The 19,718-nt window shown below is 45.4% G+C and overlaps 15 non-coding genes across 15 annotated transcripts; all 15 read left to right on the forward strand.

Moving 5' to 3' along the window:
- The first annotated feature begins 157 nt into the window (after positions 1-157).
- LOC141158543 (U2 spliceosomal RNA) lies at positions 158-348 on the forward strand. Its single transcript, XR_012248571.1, has one exon. It is a non-coding gene; the product is annotated as a U2 spliceosomal RNA (small nuclear RNA).
- A 1,122-nt stretch (positions 349-1,470) lies between these two features.
- LOC141158544 (U2 spliceosomal RNA) lies at positions 1,471-1,661 on the forward strand. Its single transcript, XR_012248572.1, has one exon. It is a non-coding gene; the product is annotated as a U2 spliceosomal RNA (small nuclear RNA).
- A 1,121-nt stretch (positions 1,662-2,782) lies between these two features.
- LOC141158545 (U2 spliceosomal RNA) lies at positions 2,783-2,973 on the forward strand. The gene has a single exon (XR_012248573.1). It is a non-coding gene; the product is annotated as a U2 spliceosomal RNA (small nuclear RNA).
- A 1,127-nt stretch (positions 2,974-4,100) lies between these two features.
- LOC141158546 (U2 spliceosomal RNA) lies at positions 4,101-4,291 on the forward strand. Its single transcript, XR_012248574.1, has one exon. It is a non-coding gene; the product is annotated as a U2 spliceosomal RNA (small nuclear RNA).
- Positions 4,292-5,410: 1,119 nt separating this feature from the next.
- On the forward strand, positions 5,411-5,601 carry LOC141159982 (U2 spliceosomal RNA). The gene has a single exon (XR_012249974.1). It is a non-coding gene; the product is annotated as a U2 spliceosomal RNA (small nuclear RNA).
- Positions 5,602-6,721: 1,120 nt separating this feature from the next.
- LOC141158547 (U2 spliceosomal RNA) lies at positions 6,722-6,912 on the forward strand. The gene has a single exon (XR_012248575.1). It is a non-coding gene; the product is annotated as a U2 spliceosomal RNA (small nuclear RNA).
- A 1,120-nt stretch (positions 6,913-8,032) lies between these two features.
- On the forward strand, positions 8,033-8,223 carry LOC141158294 (U2 spliceosomal RNA). The gene has a single exon (XR_012248326.1). It is a non-coding gene; the product is annotated as a U2 spliceosomal RNA (small nuclear RNA).
- A 1,118-nt stretch (positions 8,224-9,341) lies between these two features.
- LOC141158548 (U2 spliceosomal RNA) lies at positions 9,342-9,532 on the forward strand. Its single transcript, XR_012248576.1, has one exon. It is a non-coding gene; the product is annotated as a U2 spliceosomal RNA (small nuclear RNA).
- A 1,116-nt stretch (positions 9,533-10,648) lies between these two features.
- LOC141159485 (U2 spliceosomal RNA) lies at positions 10,649-10,839 on the forward strand. The gene has a single exon (XR_012249491.1). It is a non-coding gene; the product is annotated as a U2 spliceosomal RNA (small nuclear RNA).
- Positions 10,840-11,952: 1,113 nt separating this feature from the next.
- Positions 11,953-12,143, forward strand: LOC141157837 (U2 spliceosomal RNA). Its single transcript, XR_012247875.1, has one exon. It is a non-coding gene; the product is annotated as a U2 spliceosomal RNA (small nuclear RNA).
- A 1,121-nt stretch (positions 12,144-13,264) lies between these two features.
- On the forward strand, positions 13,265-13,455 carry LOC141159812 (U2 spliceosomal RNA). The gene has a single exon (XR_012249808.1). It is a non-coding gene; the product is annotated as a U2 spliceosomal RNA (small nuclear RNA).
- Positions 13,456-14,573: 1,118 nt separating this feature from the next.
- On the forward strand, positions 14,574-14,764 carry LOC141158549 (U2 spliceosomal RNA). The gene has a single exon (XR_012248577.1). It is a non-coding gene; the product is annotated as a U2 spliceosomal RNA (small nuclear RNA).
- Positions 14,765-15,883: 1,119 nt separating this feature from the next.
- On the forward strand, positions 15,884-16,074 carry LOC141158550 (U2 spliceosomal RNA). Its single transcript, XR_012248578.1, has one exon. It is a non-coding gene; the product is annotated as a U2 spliceosomal RNA (small nuclear RNA).
- A 1,119-nt stretch (positions 16,075-17,193) lies between these two features.
- Positions 17,194-17,384, forward strand: LOC141158551 (U2 spliceosomal RNA). Its single transcript, XR_012248579.1, has one exon. It is a non-coding gene; the product is annotated as a U2 spliceosomal RNA (small nuclear RNA).
- Positions 17,385-18,507: 1,123 nt separating this feature from the next.
- LOC141158553 (U2 spliceosomal RNA) lies at positions 18,508-18,698 on the forward strand. The gene has a single exon (XR_012248581.1). It is a non-coding gene; the product is annotated as a U2 spliceosomal RNA (small nuclear RNA).
- Positions 18,699-19,718: the final 1,020 nt, after the last annotated feature.

Below are 19,718 nucleotides of genomic sequence, written 5' to 3' on the forward strand. Positions count from 1 at the left end.
CGCGTGGATTGCAGCAGCAGCAAGCCGAAAAGTGCAGGCATGTGTGGGATCTAGAGGTTGACAGCATGTCTTCTTAACGGGAGTCCAGGTGGCCATCTCCACAAATGGACTTTTCAGAATCCTTGGGTGGCACCGTAGTCGGAAACCAATTCTGGTTATCGCTTCTCGGCCTTTTGGCTAAGATCAAGTGTAGTATCTGTTCTTATCAGTTTAATATCTGATACGTCCCCTATCTGGGGACCATATATTAAATGGATTTTTAGAACAGGGAGATGGAAAAAGAGCTTGCTCTGTCCACTCCACGCATTGACCTGGTATTGCAGTATCTCCAGGACCGGTGCACCCCTTCTTTAATGCAGTTTCTAAAATCAGAAAGAATTGAATTCAATGCTTTTTGTTCATTTGGCTTGTTTGTCGGATTTTGGGATGGACTCTTTGGCTTTGCTTTTCTTCTCCTCATTGGATTTTTCATGTTAAAAGTTGCAGAAGCCAGATGACAAGCTCATTTTGGTTCAACTTCAGCAACTGTGCATTGCATTGCCATGTAATGTAATGCAATGCTATCTATCTAGCTCTCCCTCTATACTTCCTTTTGGATAAACAGACATATTAGGCAAGCATTTTGGAGCTTTCACCTAAATAACTACAGGTGGTGAGATAAGCTGCACAATATAATTGACCTTTCAGTATATTGTTGCACACACACCATCTATTTAGCAAATGCCCTTGTTATCAACAGCAGCCTTTTAAACTCACCTGAGCTAACAGGTATGTGAGCTGGTTACTCTGCTGCGCTTAAAATTTCTTTTTTGGTTTGCTACAATGCCTTTTCTGAAACGTTGTCTCCCTCTGCTGGAACACTGACTTCTTTCATTTAATGCCTGCAGACTATAAAAGAGAAACCAACCCAAAAAGTTTGGTTGATTAGTCTGTGGCATTCTTTTAAACTGTTGCTTATGGCGGTCTCTGTGAGCTTCTCAGTGACATTCAGCCATCCAGGTATCCCGCCTGCAGTAGACGGAATGTGGCAATGGAACGCTGGCTGCGCGTGTCATAATAGGCTCTGAGCCTTTATATACCTGCGCACAGCAGCAGCCACCTTCAGTCTGCTGCTGGACAGCCAGCAGCAGCAGCAGCAGCAGCAGGAGAGGTAATTAATCAGCAACCCTCCTGCTAAGGGTAGACAGCTGCTCGTTCCACCCCCCCCCCCGCCTTAATTGGTTCTCCTCCCTTCCAACGGTGTTGAGGCGGGTGGGAACAGCCGGGGGTTGAGGGTACTGTGCTAAAAGAGGTGGAGTTATGCAGATCTAAAACGCGTGGATTGCAGCAGCAGCAAGCCGAAAAGTGCAGGCATGTGAGGGATCTAGAGGTTGACAGCATGTCTTCTTAACGGGAGTCCAGGTGGCCATCTCCACAAATGGACTTTTCAGAATCCTTGGGTGGCACTGTAGTCGGAAACCAATTCTGGTTATCGCTTCTCGGCCTTTTGGCTAAGATCAAGTGTAGTATCTGTTCTTATCAGTTTAATATCTGATACGTCCCCTATCTGGGGACCATATATTAAATGGATTTTTAGAACAGGGAGATGGAAAAAGAGCTTGCTCTGTCCACTCCACGCATTGACCTGGTATTGCAGTATCTCCAGGACCGGTGCACCCCTTCTTTAATGCAGTTTCTAAAATCAGAAAGAATTGAATTCAATGCTTTTTGTTCATTTGGCTTGTTTGTCGGATTTTGGGATGGACTCTTTGGCTTTGCTTTTCTTCTCCTCATTGGATTTTTCATGTTAAAAGTTGCAGAAGCCAGATGACAAGCTCATTTTGGTTCAACTTCAGCAACTGTGCATTGCATTGCCATGTAATGTAATGCAATGCTATCTATCTAGCTCTCCCTCTATACTTCCTTTTGGATAAACAGACATATTAGGCAAGCATTTTGGAGCTTTCACCTAAATAACTACAGGTGGTGAGATAAGCTGCACAATATAATTGACCTTTCAGTATATTGTTGCACACACACCATCTATTTAGCAAATGCCCTTGCTATCAACAGCAGCCTTTTAAACTCACCTGAGCTAACAGGTATGTGAGCTGGTTACTCTGCTGCGCTTAAAATTTCTTTTTTGGTTTGCTACAATGCCTTTTCTGAAACGTTGTCTCCCTCTGCTGGAACACTGACTTCTTTCATTTAATGCCTGCAGACTATAAAAGAGAAACCAACCCAAAAAGTTTGGTTGATTAGTCTGTGGCATTCTTTTAAACTGTTGCTTATGGCGGTCTCTGTGAGCTTCTCAGTGACATTCAGCCATCCAGGTATCCCGCCTGCAGTAGACGGAATGTGGCAATGGAACGCTGGCTGCGCGTGTCATAATAGGCTCTGAGCCTTTATATACCTGCGCACAGCAGCAGCCACCTTCAGTCTGCTGCTGGACAGCCAGCAGCAGCAGCAGCAGCAGGAGAGGTAATTAATCAGCAACCCTCCTGCTAAGGGTAGACAGCTGCTCGTTCCACCCCCCCCCCCCCGCCTTAATTGGTTCTCCTCCCTTCCAACGGTGTTGAGGCGGGTGGGAACAGCCGGGGGTTGAGGGTACTGTGCTAAAAGAGGTGGAGTTATGCAGATCTAAAACGCGTGGATTGCAGCAGCAGCAAGCCGAAAAGTGCAGGCATGTGAGGGATCTAGAGGTTGACAGCATGTCTTCTTAACGGGAGTCCAGGTGGCCATCTCCACAAATGGACTTTTCAGAATCCTTGGGTGGCACTGTAGTCGGAAACCAATTCTGGTTATCGCTTCTCGGCCTTTTGGCTAAGATCAAGTGTAGTATCTGTTCTTATCAGTTTAATATCTGATACGTCCCCTATCTGGGGACCATATATTAAATGGATTTTTAGAACAGGGAGATGGAAAAAGAGCTTGCTCTGTCCACTCCACGCATTGACCTGGTATTGCAGTATCTCCAGGACCGGTGCACCCCTTCTTTAATGCAGTTTCTAAAATCAGAAAGAATTGAATTCAATGCTTTTTGTTCATTTGGCTTGTTTGTCGGATTTTGGGATGGACTCTTTGGCTTTGCTTTTCTTCTCCTCATTGGATTTTTCATGTTAAAAGTTGCAGAAGCCAGATGACAAGCTCATTTTGGTTCAACTTCAGCAACTGTGCATTGCATTGCCATGTAATGTAATGCAATGCTATCTATCTAGCTCTCCCTCTATACTTCCTTTTGGATAAACAGACATATTAGGCAAGCATTTTGGAGCTTTCACCTAAATAACTACAGGTGGTGAGATAAGCTGCACAATATAATTGACCTTTCAGTATATTGTTGCACACACACCATCTATTTAGCAAATGCCCTTGTTATCAACAGCAGCCTTTTAAACTCACCTGAGCTAACAGGTATGTGAGCTGGTTACTCTGCTGCGCTTAAAATTTCTTTTTTGGTTTGCTACAATGCCTTTTCTGAAACGTTGTCTCTCTCTGCTGGAACACTGACTTCTTTCATTTAATGCCTGCAGACTATAAAAGAGAAACCAACCCAAAAAGTTTGGTTGATTAGTCTGTGGCATTCTTTTAAACTGTTGCTTATGACGGTCTCTGTGAGCTTCTCAGTGACATTCAGCCATCCAGGTATCCCGCCTGCAGTAGACGGAATGTGGCAATGGAACGCTGGCTGCGCGTGTCATAATAGGCTCTGAGCCTTTATATACCTGCGCACAGCAGCAGCCACCTTCAGTCTGCTGCTGGACAGCCAGCAGCAGCAGCAGCAGCAGGAGAGGTAATTAATCAGCAACCCTCCTGCTAAGGGTAGACAGCTGCTCGTTCCACCCCCCCCCCCCCCCCCCCGCCTTAATTGGTTCTCCTCCCTTCCAACGGTGTTGAGGCGGGTGGGAACAGCCGGGGGTTGAGGGTACTGTGCTAAAAGAGGTGGAGTTATGCAGATCTAAAACGCGTGGATTGCAGCAGCAGCAAGCCGAAAAGTGCAGGCATGTGTGGGATCTAGAGGTTGACAGCATGTCTTCTTAACGGGAGTCCAGGTGGCCATCTCCACAAATGGACTTTTCAGAATCCTTGGGTGGCACCGTAGTCGGAAACCAATTCTGGTTATCGCTTCTCGGCCTTTTGGCTAAGATCAAGTGTAGTATCTGTTCTTATCAGTTTAATATCTGATACGTCCCCTATCTGGGGACCATATATTAAATGGATTTTTAGAACAGGGAGATGGAAAAAGAGCTTGCTCTGTCCACTCCACGCATTGACCTGGTATTGCAGTATCTCCAGGACCGGTGCACCCCTTCTTTAATGCAGTTTCTAAAATCAGAAAGAATTGAATTCAATGCTTTTTGTTCATTTGGCTTGTTTGTCGGATTTTGGGATGGACTCTTTGGCTTTGCTTTTCTTCTCCTCATTGGATTTTTCATGTTAAAAGTTGCAGAAGCCAGATGACAAGCTCATTTTGGTTCAACTTCAGCAACTGTGCATTGCATTGCCATGTAATGTAATGCAATGCTATCTATCTAGCTCTCCCTCTATACTTCCTTTTGGATAAACAGACATATTAGGCAAGCATTTTGGAGCTTTCACCTAAATAACTACAGGTGGTGAGATAAGCTGCACAATATAATTGACCTTTCAGTATATTGTTGCACACACACCATCTATTTAGCAAATGCCCTTGTTATCAACAGCAGCCTTTTAAACTCACCTGAGCTAACAGGTATGTGAGCTGGTTACTCTGCTGCGCTTAAAATTTCTTTTTTGGTTTGCTACAATGCCTTTTCTGAAACGTTGTCTCCCTCTGCTGGAACACTGACTTCTTTCATTTAATGCCTGCAGACTATAAAAGAGAAACCAACCCAAAAAGTTTGGTTGATTAGTCTGTGGCATTCTTTTAAACTGTTGCTTATGGCGGTCTCTGTGAGCTTCTCAGTGACATTCAGCCATCCAGGTATCCCGCCTGCAGTAGACGGAATGTGGCAATGGAACGCTGGCTGCGCGTGTCATAATAGGCTCTGAGCCTTTATATACCTGCGCACAGCAGCAGCCACCTTCAGTCTGCTGCTGGACAGCCAGCAGCAGCAGCAGCAGCAGGAGAGGTAATTAATCAGCAACCCTCCTGCTAAGGGTAGACAGCTGCTCGTTCCACCCCCCCCCCCGCCTTAATTGGTTCTCCTCCCTTCCAACGGTGTTGAGGCGGGTGGGAACAGCCGGGGGTTGAGGGTACTGTGCTAAAAGAGGTGGAGTTATGCAGATCTAAAACGCGTGGATTGCAGCAGCAGCAAGCCGAAAAGTGCAGGCATGTGAGGGATCTAGAGGTTGACAGCATGTCTTCTTAACGGGAGTCCAGGTGGCCATCTCCACAAATGGACTTTTCAGAATCCTTGGGTGGCACTGTAGTCGGAAACCAATTCTGGTTATCGCTTCTCGGCCTTTTGGCTAAGATCAAGTGTAGTATCTGTTCTTATCAGTTTTATATCTGATACGTCCCCTATCTGGGGACCATATATTAAATGGATTTTTAGAACAGGGAGATGGAAAAAGAGCTTGCTCTGTCCACTCCACACATTGACCTGGTATTGCAGTATCTCCAGGACCGGTGCACCCCTTCTTTAATGCAGTTTCTAAAATCAGAAAGAATTGAATTCAATGCTTTTTGTTCATTTGGCTTGTTTGTCGGATTTTGGGATGGACTCTTTGGCTTTGCTTTTCTTCTCCTCATTGGATTTTTCATGTTAAAAGTTGCAGAAGCCAGATGACAAGCTCATTTTGGTTCAACTTCAGCAACTGTGCATTGCATTGCCATGTAATGTAATGCAATGCTATCTATCTAGCTCTCCCTCTATACTTCCTTTTGGATAAACAGACATATTAGGCAAGCATTTTGGAGCTTTCACCTAAATAACTACAGGTGGTGAGATAAGCTGCACAATATAATTGACCTTTCAGTATATTGTTGCACACACACCATCTATTTAGCAAATGCCCTTGCTATCAACAGCAGCCTTTTAAACTCACCTGAGCTAACAGGTATGTGAGCTGGTTACTCTGCTGCGCTTAAAATTTCTTTTTTGGTTTGCTACAATGCCTTTTCTGAAACGTTGTCTCCCTCTGCTGGAACACTGACTTCTTTCATTTAATGCCTGCAGACTATAAAAGAGAAACCAACCCAAAAAGTTTGGTTGATTAGTCTGTGGCATTCTTTTAAACTGTTGCTTATGGCGGTCTCTGTGAGCTTCTCAGTGACATTCAGCCATCCAGGTATCCCGCCTGCAGTAGACGGAATGTGGCAATGGAACGCTGGCTGCGCGTGTCATAATAGGCTCTGAGCCTTTATATACCTGCGCACAGCAGCAGCCACCTTCAGTCTGCTGCTGGACAGCCAGCAGCAGCAGCAGCAGCAGGAGAGGTAATTAATCAGCAACCCTCCTGCTAAGGGTAGACAGCTGCTCGTTCCACCCCCCCCCCCCGCCTTAATTGGTTCTCCTCCCTTCCAACGGTGTTGAGGCGGGTGGGAACAGCCGGGGGTTGAGGGTACTGTGCTAAAAGAGGTGGAGTTATGCAGATCTAAAACGCGTGGATTGCAGCAGCAGCAAGCCGAAAAGTGCAGGCATGTGAGGGATCTAGAGGTTGACAGCATGTCTTCTTAACGGGAGTCCAGGTGGCCATCTCCACAAATGGACTTTTCAGAATCCTTGGGTGGCACTGTAGTCGGAAACCAATTCTGGTTATCGCTTCTCGGCCTTTTGGCTAAGATCAAGTGTAGTATCTGTTCTTATCAGTTTAATATCTGATACGTCCCCTATCTGGGGACCATATATTAAATGGATTTTTAGAACAGGGAGATGGAAAAAGAGCTTGCTCTGTCCACTCCACGCATTGACCTGGTATTGCAGTATCTCCAGGACCGGTGCACCCCTTCTTTAATGCAGTTTCTAAAATCAGAAAGAATTGAATTCAATGCTTTTTGTTCATTTGGCTTGTTTGTCGGATTTTGGGATGGACTCTTTGGCTTTGCTTTTCTTCTCCTCATTGGATTTTTCATGTTAAAAGTTGCAGAAGCCAGATGACAAGCTCATTTTGGTTCAACTTCAGCAACTGTGCATTGCATTGCCATGTAATGTAATGCAATGCTATCTATCTAGCTCTCCCTCTATACTTCCTTTTGGATAAACAGACATATTAGGCAAGCATTTTGGAGCTTTCACCTAAATAACTACAGGTGGTGAGATAAGCTGCACAATATAATTGACCTTTCAGTATATTGTTGCACACACACCATCTATTTAGCAAATGCCCTTGTTATCAACAGCAGCCTTTTAAACTCACCTGAGCTAACAGGTATGTGAGCTGGTTACTCTGCTGCGCTTAAAATTTCTTTTTTGGTTTGCTACAATGCCTTTTCTGAAACGTTGTCTCCCTCTGCTGGAACACTGACTTCTTTCATTTAATGCCTGCAGACTATAAAAGAGAAACCAACCCAAAAAGTTTGGTTGATTAGTCTGTGGCATTCTTTTAAACTGTTGCTTATGGCGGTCTCTGTGAGCTTCTCAGTGACATTCAGCCATCCAGGTATCGCGCCTGCAGTAGACGGAATGTGGCAATGGAACGCTGGCTGCGCGTGTCATAATAGGCTCTGAGCCTTTATATACCTGCGCACAGCAGCAGCCACCTTCAGTCTGCTGCTGGACAGCCAGCAGCAGCAGCAGCAGCAGGAGAGGTAATTAATCAGCAACCCTCCTGCTAAGGGTAGACAGCTGCTCGTTCCACCCCCCCCCCCCGCCTTAATTGGTTCTCCTCCCTTCCAACGGTGTTGAGGCGGGTGGGAACAGCCGGGGGTTGAGGGTACTGTGCTAAAAGAGGTGGAGATATGCAGATCTAAAACGCATGGATTGCAGCAGCAGCAAGCCGAAAAGTGCAGGCATGTGAGGGATCTAGAGGTTGACAGCATGTCTTCTTAACGGGAGTCCAGGTGGCCATCTCCACAAATGGACTTTTCAGAATCCTTGGGTGGCACCGTAGTCGGAAACCAATTCTGGTTATCGCTTCTCGGCCTTTTGGCTAAGATCAAGTGTAGTATCTGTTCTTATCAGTTTAATATCTGATACGTCCCCTATCTGGGGACCATATATTAAATGGATTTTTAGAACAGGGAGATGGAAAAAGAGCTTGCTCTGTCCACTCCACGCATTGACCTGGTATTGCAGTATCTCCAGGACCAGTGCACCCCTTCTTTAATGCAGTTTCTAAAATCAGAAAGAATTGAATTCAATGCTTTTTGTTCATTTGGCTTGTTTGTCGGATTTTGGGATGGACTCTTTGGCTTTGCTTTTCTTCTCCTCATTGGATTTTTCATGTTAAAAGTTGCAGAAGCCAGATGACAAGCTCATTTTGGTTCAACTTCAGCAACTGTGCATTGCATTGCCATGTAATGTAATGCAATGCTATCTATCTAGCTCTCCCTCTATACTTCCTTTTGGATAAACAGACATATTAGGCAAGCATTTTGGAGCTTTCACCTAAATAACTACAGGTGGTGAGATAAGCTGCACAATATAATTGACCTTTCAGTATATTGTTGCACACACACCATCTATTTAGCAAATGCCCTTGTTATCAACAGCAGCCTTTTAAACTCACCTGAGCTAACAGGTATGTGAGCTGGTTACTCTGCTGCGCTTAAAATTTATTTTTTGGTTTGCTACAATGCCTTTTCTGAAACGTTGTCTCCCTCTGCTGGAACACTGACTTCTTTCATTTAATGCCTGCAGACTATAAAAGAGAAACCAACCCAAAAAGTTTGGTTGATTAGTCTGTGGCATTCTTTTAAACTGTTGCTTATGGCGGTCTCTGTGAGCTTCTCAGTGACATTCAGCCATCCAGGTATCCCGCCTGCAGTAGACGGAATGTGGCAATGGAACGCTGGCTGCGCGTGTCATAATAGGCTCTGAGCCTTTATATACCTGCGCACAGCAGCAGCCACCTTCAGTCTGCTGCTGGACAGCCAGCAGCAGCAGCAGCAGCAGGAGAGGTAATTAATCAGCAACCCTCCTGCTAAGGGTAGACAGCTGCTCGTTCCACCCCCCCCCCGCCTTAATTGGTTCTCCTCCCTTCCAACGGTGTTGAGGCGGGTGGGAACAGCCGGGGGTTGAGGGTACTGTGCTAAAAGAGGTGGAGTTATGCAGATCTAAAACGCGTGGATTGCAGCAGCAGCAAGCCGAAAAGTGCAGGCATGTGAGGGATCTAGAGGTTGACAGCATGTCTTTTTAACGGGAGTCCAGGTGGCCATCTCCACAAATGGACTTTTCAGAATCCTTGGGTGGCACCGTAGTCGGAAACCAATTCTGGTTATCGCTTCTCGGCCTTTTGGCTAAGATCAAGTGTAGTATCTGTTCTTATCAGTTTAATATCTGATACGTCCCCTATCTGGGGACCATATATTAAATGGATTTTTAGAACAGGGAGATGGAAAAAGAGCTTGCTCTGTCCACTCCACGCATTGACCTGGTATTGCAGTATCTCCAGGACCGGTGCACCCCTTCTTTAATGCAGTTTCTAAAATCAGAAAGAATTGAATTCAATGCTTTTTGTTCATTTGGCTTGTTTGTCGGATTTTGGGATGGACTCTTTGGCTTTGCTTTTCTTCTCCTCATTGGATTTTTCATGTTAAAAGTTGCAGAAGCCAGATGACAAGCTCATTTTGGTTCAACTTCAGCAACTGTGCATTGCATTGCCATGTAATGTAATGCAATGCTATCTATCTAGCTCTCCCTCTATACTTCCTTTTGGATAAACAGACATATTAGGCAAGCATTTTGGAGCTTTCACCTAAATAACTACAGGTGGTGAGATAAGCTGCACAATATAATTGACCTTTCAGTATATTGTTGCACACACACCATCTATTTAGAAAATGCCCTTGTTATCAACAGCAGCCTTTTAAACTCACCTGAGCTAACAGGTATGTGCGCTGGTTACTCTGCTGCGCTTAAAATTTCTTTTGTGGTTTGCTACAATGCCTTTTCTGAAACGTTGTCTCCCTCTGCTGGAACACTGACTTCTTTCATTTAATGCCTGCAGACTATAAAAGAGAAACCAACCCAAAAAGTTTGGTTGATTAGTCTGTGGCATTCTTTTAAACTGTTGCTTATGGCGGTCTCTGTGAGCTTCTCAGTGACATTCAGCCATCCAGGTATCCCGCCTGCAGTAGACGGAATGTGGCAATGGAACGCTGGCTGCGCGTGTCATAATAGGCTCTGAGCCTTTATATACCTGCGCACAGCAGCAGCCACCTTCAGTCTGCTGCTGGACAGCCAGCAGCAGCAGCAGCAGCAGGAGAGGTAATTAATCAGCAACCCTCCTGCTAAGGGTAGACAGCTGCTCGTTCCACCCCCCCCGCCTTAATTGGTTCTCCTCCCTTCCAACGGTGTTGAGGCGGGTGGGAACAGCCGGGGGTTGAGGGTACTGTGCTAAAAGAGGTGGAGTTATGCAGATCTAAATCGCGTGGATTGCAGCAGCAGCAAGCCGAAAAGTGCAGGCATGTGAGGGATCTAGAGGTTGACAGCATGTCTTCTTAACGGGAGTCCAGGTGGCCATCTCCACAAATGGACTTTTCAGAATCCTTGGGTGGCACCGTAGTCGGAAACCAATTCTGGTTATCGCTTCTCGGCCTTTTGGCTAAGATCAAGTGTAGTATCTGTTCTTATCAGTTTAATATCTGATACGTCCCCTATCTGGGGACCATATATTAATTGGATTTTTAGAACAGGGAGATGGAAAAAGAGCTTGCTCTGTCCACTCCACGCATTGACCTGGTATTGCAGTATCTCCAGGACCGGTGCACCCCTTCTTTAATGCAGTTTCTAAAATCAGAAAGAATTGAATTCAATGCTTTTTGTTCATTTGGCTTGTTTGTCGGATTTTGGGATGGACTCTTTGGCTTTGCTTTTCTTCTCCTCATTGGATTTTTCATGTTAAAAGTTGCAGAAGCCAGATGACAAGCTCATTTTGGTTCAACTTCAGCAACTGTGCATTGCATTGCTATGTAATGTAATGCAATGCTATCTATCTAGCTCTCCCTCTATACTTCCTTTTGGATAAACAGACATATTAGGCAAGCATTTTGGAGCTTTCACCTAAATAACTACAGGTGGTGAGATAAGCTGCACAATATAATTGACCTTTCAGTATATTGTTGCACACACACCATCTATTTAGCAAATGCCCTTGTTATCAACAGCAGCCTTTTAAACTCACCTGAGCTAACAGGTATGTGAGCTGGTTACTCTGCTGCGCTTAAAATTTCTTTTTTGGTTTGCTACAATGCCTTTTCTGAAACGTTGTCTCCCTCTGCTGGAACACTGACTTCTTTCATTTAATGCCTGCAGACTATAAAAGAGAAACCAACCCAAAAAGTTTGGTTGATTAGTCTGTGGCATTCTTTTAAACTGTTGCTTATGGCGGTCTCTGTGAGCTTCTCAGTGACATTCAGCCATCCAGGTATCCCGCCTGCAGTAGACGGAATGTGGCAATGGAACGCTGGCTGCGCGTGTCATAATAGGCTCTGAGCCTTTATATACCTGCGCACAGCAGCAGCCACCTTCAGTCTGCTGCTGGACAGCCAGCAGCAGCAGCAGGAGAGGTAATTAATCAGCAACCCTCCTGCTAAGGGTAGACAGCTGCTCGTTCCACCCCCCCCCCCGCCTTAATTGGTTCTCCTCCCTTCCAACGGTGTTGAGGCGGGTGGGAACAGCCGGGGGTTGAGGGTACTGTGCTAAAAGAGGTGGAGTTATGCAGATCTAAAACACGTGGATTGCAGCAGCAGCAAGCCGAAAAGTGCAGGCATGTGAGGGATCTAGAGGTTGACAGCATGTCTTCTTAACGGGAGTCCAGGTGGCCATCTCCACAAATGGACTTTTCAGAATCCTTGGGTGGCACCGTAGTCGGAAACCAATTCTGGTTATCGCTTCTCGGCCTTTTGGCTAAGATCAAGTGTAGTATCTGTTCTTATCAGTTTAATATCTGATACGTCCCCTATCTGGGGACCATATATTAAATGGATTTTTAGAACTGGGAGATGGAAAAAGAGCTTGCTCTGTCCACTCCACGCATTGACCTGGTATTGCAGTATCTCCAGGACCGGTGCACCCCTTCTTTAATGCAGTTTCTAAAATCAGAAAGAATTGAATTCAATGCTTTTTGTTCATTTGGCTTGTTTGTCGGATTTTGGGATGGACTCTTTGGCTTTGCTTTTCTTCTCCTCATTGGATTTTTCATGTTAAAAGTTGCAGAAGCCAGATGACAAGCTCATTTTGGTTCAACTTCAGCAACTGTGCATTGCATTGCCATGTAATGTAATGCAATGCTATCTATCTAGCTCTCCCTCTATACTTCCTTTTGGATAAACAGACATATTAGGCAAGCATTTTGGAGCTTTCACCTAAATAACTACAGGTGGTGAGATAAGCTGCACAATATAATTGACCTTTCAGTATATTGTTGCACACACACCATCTATTTAGCAAATGCCCTTGTTATCAACAGCAGCCTTTTAAACTCACCTGAGCTAACAGGTATGTGAGCTGGTTACTCTGCTGCGCTTAAAATTTCTTTTTTGGTTTGCTACAATGCCTTTTCTGAAACGTTGTCTCCCTCTGCTGGAACACTGACTTCTTTCATTTAATGCCTGCAGACTATAAAAGAGAAACCAACCCAAAAAGTTTGGTTGATTAGTCTGTGGCATTCTTTTAAACTGTTTCTTATGGCGGTCTCTGTGAGCTTCTCAGTGACATTCAGCCATCCAGGTATCCCGCCTGCAGTAGACGGAATGTGGCAATGGAACGCTGGCTGCGCGTGTCATAATAGGCTCTGAGCCTTTATATACCTGCGCACAGCAGCAGCCACCTTCAGTCTGCTGCTGGACAGCCAGCAGCAGCAGCAGCAGCAGGAGAGGTAATTAATCAGCAACCCTCCTGCTAAGGGTAGACAGCTGCTCGTTCCACCCCCCCACCCCCGCCTTAATTGGTTCTCCTCCCTTCCAACGGTGTTGAGGCGGGTGGGAACAGCCGGGGGTTGAGGGTACTGTGCTAAAAGAGGTGGAGTTATGCAGATCTAAAACGCGTGGATTGCAGCAGCAGCAAGCCGAAAAGTGCAGGCATGTGAGGGATCTAGAGGTTGACAGCATGTCTTCTTAACGGGAGTCAGGGTGGCCATCTCCACAAATGGACTTTTCAGAATCCTTGGGTGGCACCGTAGTCGGAAACCAATTCTGGTTATCGCTTCTCGGCCTTTTGGCTAAGATCAAGTGTAGTATCTGTTCTTATCAGTTTAATATTTGATACGTCCCCTATCTGGGGACCATATATTAAATGGATTTTTAGAACAGGGAGATGGAAAAAGAGCTTGCTCTGTCCACTCCACGCATTGACCTGGTATTGCAGTATCTCCAGGACCGGTGCACCCCTTCTTTAATGCAGTTTCTAAAATCAGAAAGAATTGAATTCAATGCTTTTTGTTCATTTGGCTTGTTTGTCGGATTTTGGGATGGACTCTTTGGCTTTGCTTTTCTTCTCCTCATTGGATTTTTAATGTTAAAAGTTGCAGAAGCCAGATGACAAGCTCATTTTGGTTCAACTTCAGCAACTGTGCATTGCATTGCCATGTAATGTAATGCAATGCTATCTATCTAGCTATCCCTCTATACTTCCTTTTGGATAAACAGACATATTAGGCAAGCATTTTGGAGCTTTCACCTAAATAACTACAGGTGGTGAGATAAGCTGCGCAATATAATTGACCTTTCAGTATATTGTTGCACACACACCATCTATTTAGCAAATGCCCTTGTTATCAACAGCAGCCTTTTAAACTCACCTGAGCTAACAGGTATGTGAGCTGGTTACTCTGCTGCGCTTAAAATTTCTTTTTTGGTTTGCTACAATGCCTTTTCTGAAACGTTGTCTCCCTCTGCTGGAACACTGACTTCTTTCATTTAATGCCTGCAGACTATAAAAGAGAAACCAACCCAAAAAGTTTGGTTGATTAGTCTGTGGCATTCTTTTAAACTGTTGCTTATGGCGGTCTCTGTGAGCTTCTCAGTGACATTCAGCCATCCAGGTATCCCGCCTGCAGTAGACGGAATGTGGCAATGGAACGCTGGCTGCGCATGTCATAATAGGCTCTGAGCCTTTATATACCTGCGCACAGCAGCAGCCACCTTCAGTCTGCTGCTGGACAGCCAGCAGCAGCAGCAGCAGCAGGAGAGGTAATTAATCAGCAACCCTCCTGCTAAGGGTAGACAGCTGCTCGTTCCACCCCCCCCCCGCCTTAATTGGTTCTCCTCCCTTCCAACGGTGTTGAGGCGGGTGGGAACAGCCGGGGGTTGAGGGTACTGTGCTAAAAGAGGTGGAGTTATGCAGATCTAAAACGCGTGGATTGCAGCAGCAGCAAGCCGAAAAGTGCAGGCATGTGAGGGATCTAGAGGTTGACAGCATGTCTTCTTAACGGGAGTCCAGGTGGCCATCTCCACAAATGGACTTTTCAGAATCCTTGGGTGGCACCGTAGTCGGAAACCAATTCTGGTTATCGCTTCTCGGCCTTTTGGCTAAGATCAAGTGTAGTATCTGTTCTTATCAGTTTAATATCTGATACGTCCCCTATCTGGGGACCATATATTAAATGGATTTTTAGAACAGGGAGATGGAAAAAGAGCTTGCTCTGTCCACTCCACGCATTGACCTGGTATTGCAGTATCTCCAGGACCGGTGCACCCCTTCTTTAATGCAGTTTCTAAAATCAGAAAGAATTGAATTCAATGCTTTTTGTTCATTTGGCTTGTTTGTCGGATTTTGGGATGGACTCTTTGGCTTTGCTTTTCTTCTCCTCATTGGATTTTTCATGTTAAAAGTTGCAGAAGCCAGATGACAAGCTCATTTTGGTTCAACTTCAGCAACTGTGCATTGCATTGCCATGTAATGTAATGCAATGCTATCTATCTAGCTCTCCCTCTATACTTCCTTTTGGATAAACAGACATATTAGGCAAGCATTTTGGAGCTTTCACCTAAATAACTACAGGTGGTGAGATAAGCTGCGCAATATAATTGACCTTTCAGTATATTGTTGCACACACACCATCTATTTAGCAAATGCCCTTGTTATCAACAGCAGCCTTTTAAACTCACCTGAGCTAACAGGTATGTGAGCTGGTTACTCTGCTGCGCTTAAAATTTCTTTTTTGGTTTGCTACAATGCCTTTTCTGAAACGTTGTCTCCCTCTGCTGGAACACTGACTTCTTTCATTTAATGCCTGCAGACTATAAAAGAGAAACCAACCCAAAAAGTTTGGTTGATTAGTCTGTGGCATTCTTTTAAACTGTTGCTTATGGCGGTCTCTGTGAGCTTCTCAGTGACATTCAGCCATCCAGGTATCCCGCCTGCAGTAGACGGAATGTGGCAATGGAACGCTGGCTGCGCATGTCATAATAGGCTCTGAGCCTTTATATACCTGCGCACAGCAGCAGCCACCTTCAGTCTGCTGCTGGACAGCCAGCAGCAGCAGCAGCAGCAGGAGAGGTAATTAATCAGCAACCCTCCTGCTAAGGGTAGACAGCTGCTCGTTCCACCCCCCCCCCCGCCTTAATTGGTTCTCCTCCCTTCCAACGGTGTTGAGGCGGGTGGGAACAGCCGGGGGTTGAGGGTACTGTGCTAAAAGAGGTGGAGTTATGCAGATCTAAAACGCGTGGATTGCAGCAGCAGCAAGCCGAAAAGTGCAGGCATGTGAGGGATCTAGAGGTTGACAGCATGTCTTCTTAACGGGAGTCCAGGTGGCCATCTCCACAAATGGACTTTTCAGAATCCTTGGGTGGCACCGTAGTCGGAAACCAATTCTGGTTATCGCTTCTCGGCCTTTTGGCTAAGATCAAGTGTAGTATCTGTTCTTATCAGTTTAATATCTGATACGTCCCCTATCTGGGGACCATATATTAAATGGATTTTTAGAACAGGGAGATGGAAAAAGAGCTTGCTCTGTCCACTCCACGCATTGACCTGGTATTGCAGTATCTCCAGGACCGGTGCACCCCTTCTTTAATGCAGTTTCTAAAATCAGAAAGAATTGAATTCAATGCTTTTTGTTCATTTGGCTTGTTTGTCGGATTTTGGGATGGACTCTTTGGCTTTGCTTTTCTTCTCCTCATTGGATTTTTCATGTTAAAAGTTGCAGAAGCCAGATGACAAGCTCATTTTGGTTCAACTTCAGCAACTGTGCATTGCATTGCCATGTAATGTAATGCAATGCTATCTATCTAGCTCTCCCTCTATACTTCCTTTTGGATAAACAGACATATTAGGCAAGCATTTTGGAGCTTTCACCTAAATAACTACAGGTGGTGAGATAAGCTGCACAATATAATTGACCTTTCAGTATATTGTTGCACACACACCATCTATTTAGCAAATGCCCTTGTTATCAACAGCAGCCTTTTAAACTCACCTGAGCTAACAGGTATGTGAGCTGGTTACTCTGCTGCGCTTAAAATTTCTTTTTTGGTTTGCTACAATGCCTTTTCTGAAACGTTGTCTCCCTCTGCTGGAACACTGACTTCTTTCATTTAATGCCTGCAGACTATAAAAGAGAAACCAACCCAAAAAGTTTGGTTGATTAGTCTGTGGCATTCTTTTAAACTGTTGCTTATGGCGGTCTCTGTGAGCTTCTCAGTGACATTCAGCCATCCAGGTATCCCGCCTGCAGTAGACGGAATGTGGCAATGGAACGCTGGCTGCGCGTGTCATAATAGGCTCTGAGCCTTTATATACCTGCGCACAGCAGCAGCCACCTTCAGTCTGCTGCTGGACAGCCAGCAGCAGCAGCAGCAGCAGGAGAGGTAATTAATCAGCAACCCTCCTGCTAAGGGTAGACAGCTGCTCGTTCCACCCCCCCCCCCGCCTTAATTGGTTCTCCTCCCTTCCAACGGTGTTGAGGCGGGTGGGAACAGCCGGGGGTTGAGGGTACTGTGCTAAAAGAGGTGGAGTTATGCAGATCTAAAACGCGTGGATTGCAGCAGCAGCAAGCCGAAAAGTGCAGGCATGTGAGGGATCTAGAGGTTGACAGCATGTCTTCTTAACGGGAGTCCAGGTGGCCATCTCCACAAATGGACTTTTCAGAATCCTTGGGTGGCACCGTAGTCGGAAACCAATTCTGGTTATCGCTTCTCGGCCTTTTGGCTAAGATCAAGTGTAGTATCTGTTCTTATCAGTTTAATATCTGATACGTCCCCTATCTGGGGACCATATATTAAATGGATTTTTAGAACAGGGAGATGGAAAAAGAGCTTGCTCTGTCCACTCCACGCATTGACCTGGTATTGCAGTATCTCCAGGACCGGTGCACCCCTTCTTTAATGCAGTTTCTAAAATCAGAAAGAATTGAATTCAATGCTTTTTGTTCATTTGGCTTGTTTGTCGGATTTTGGGATGGACTCTTTGGCTTTGCTTTTCTTCTCCTCATTGGATTTTTCATGTTAAAAGTTGCAGAAGCCAGATGACAAGCTCATTTTGGTTCAACTTCAGCAACTGTGCATTGCATTGCCATGTAATGTAATGCAATGCTATCTATCTAGCTCTCCCTCTATACTTCCTTTTCGATAAACAGACATATTAGGCAAGCATTTTGGAGCTTTCACCTAAATAACTACAGGTGGTGAGATAAGCTGCACAATATAATTGACCTTTCAGTATATTGTTGCACACACACCATCTATTTAGCAAATGCCCTTGTTATCAACAGCAGCCTTTTAAACTCACCTGAGCTAAAAGGTATGTGAGCTGGTTACTCTGCTGCGCTTAAAATTTCTTTTTTGGTTTGCTACAATGCCTTTTCTGAAACGTTGTCTCCCTCTGCTGGAACACTGACTTCTTTCATTTAATGCCTGCAGACTATAAAAGAGAAACCAACCCAAAAAGTTTGGTTGATTAGTCTGTGGCATTCTTTTAAACTGTTGCTTATGGCGGTCTCTGTGAGCTTCTCAGTGACATTCAGCCATCCAGGTATCCCGCCTGCAGTAGACGGAATGTGGCAATGGAACGCTGGCTGCGCGTGTCATAATAGGCTCTGAGCCTTTATATACCTGCGCACAGCAGCAGCCACCTTATGTCTGCTGCTGGACAGCCAGCAGCAGCAGCAGCAGCAGGAGAGGTAATTAATCAGCAACCCTCCTGCTAAGGGTAGACAGCTGCTCGTTCCACCCCCCCCACCCCCCGCCTTAATTGGTTCTCCTCCCTTCCAACGGTGTTGAGGCGGGTGGGAACAGCCGGGGGTTGAGGGTACTGTGCTAAAAGAGGTGGAGTTATGCAGATCTAAAACGCATGGATTGCAGCAGCAGCAAGCCGAAAAGTGCAGGCATGTGAGGGATCTAGAGGTTGACAGCATGTCTTCTTAACGGGAGTCCAGGTGGCCATCTCCACAAATGGACTTTTCAGAATCCTTGGGTGGCACCGTAGTCGGAAACCAATTCTGGTTATCGCTTCTCGGCCTTTTGGCTAAGATCAAGTGTAGTATCTGTTCTTATCAGTTTAATATCTGATACGTCCCCTATCTGGGGACCATATATTAAATGGATTTTTAGAACAGGGAGATGGAAAAAGAGCTTGCTCTGTCCACTCCACGCATTGACCTGGTATTGCAGTATCTCCAGGACCGGTGCACCCCTTCTTTAATGCAGTTTCTAAAATCAGAAAGAATTGAATTCAATGCTTTTTGTTCATTTGGCTTGTTTGTCGGATTTTGGGATGGACTCTTTGGCTTTGCTTTTCTTCTCCTCATTGGATTTTTCATGTTAAAAGTTGCAGAAGCCAGATGACAAGCTCATTTTGGTTCAACTTCAGCAACTGTGCATTGCATTGCCATGTAATGTAATGCAATGCTATCTATCTAGCTCTCCCTCTATACTTCCTTTTGGATAAACAGACATATTAGGCAAGCATTTTGGAGCTTTCACCTAAATAACTACAGGTGGTGAGATAAGCTGCACAATATAATTGACCTTTCAGTATATTGTTGCACACACACCATCTATTTAGCAAATGCCCTTGTTATCAACAGCAGCCTTTTAAACTCACCTGAGCTAACAGGTATGTGAGCTGGTTACTCTGCTGCGCTTAAAATTTCTTTTTTGGTTTGCTACAATGCCTTTTCTGAAACGTTGTCTCCCTCTGCTGGAACACTGACTTCTTTCATTTAATGCCTGCAGACTATAAAAGAGAAACCAACCCAAAAAGTTTGGTTGATTAGTCTGTGGCATTCTTTTAAACTGTTGCTTATGGCGGTCTCTGTGAGCTTCTCAGTGACATTCAGCCATCCAGGTATCCCGCCTGCAGTAGACGGAATGTGGCAATGGAACGCTGGCTGCGCGTGTCATAATAGGCTCTGAGCCTTTATATACCTGCGCACAGCAGCAGCCACCTTCAGTCTGCTGCTGGACAGCCAGCAGCAGCAGCAGCAGCAGGAGAGGTAATTAATCAGCAACCCTCCTGCTAAGGGTAGACAGCTGCTCGTTCCACCCCCCCCCCCCGCCTTAATTGGTTCTCCTCCCTTCCAACGGTGCTGAGGCGGGTGGGAACAGCCGGGGGTTGAGGGTACTGTGCTAAAAGAGGTGGAGTTATGCAGATCTAAAACGCGTGGATTGCAGCAGCAGCAAGCCGAAAAGTGCAGGCATGTGAGGGATCTAGAGG

This window comes from Phyllobates terribilis, unplaced genomic scaffold (genome assembly GCF_046119375.1).
Source record: "Phyllobates terribilis strain yellow unplaced genomic scaffold, ASM4611937v1 Scaffold_8__6_contigs__length_399053987, whole genome shotgun sequence".
Lineage (NCBI taxonomy): Eukaryota > Metazoa > Chordata > Amphibia > Anura > Dendrobatidae > Phyllobates > Phyllobates terribilis.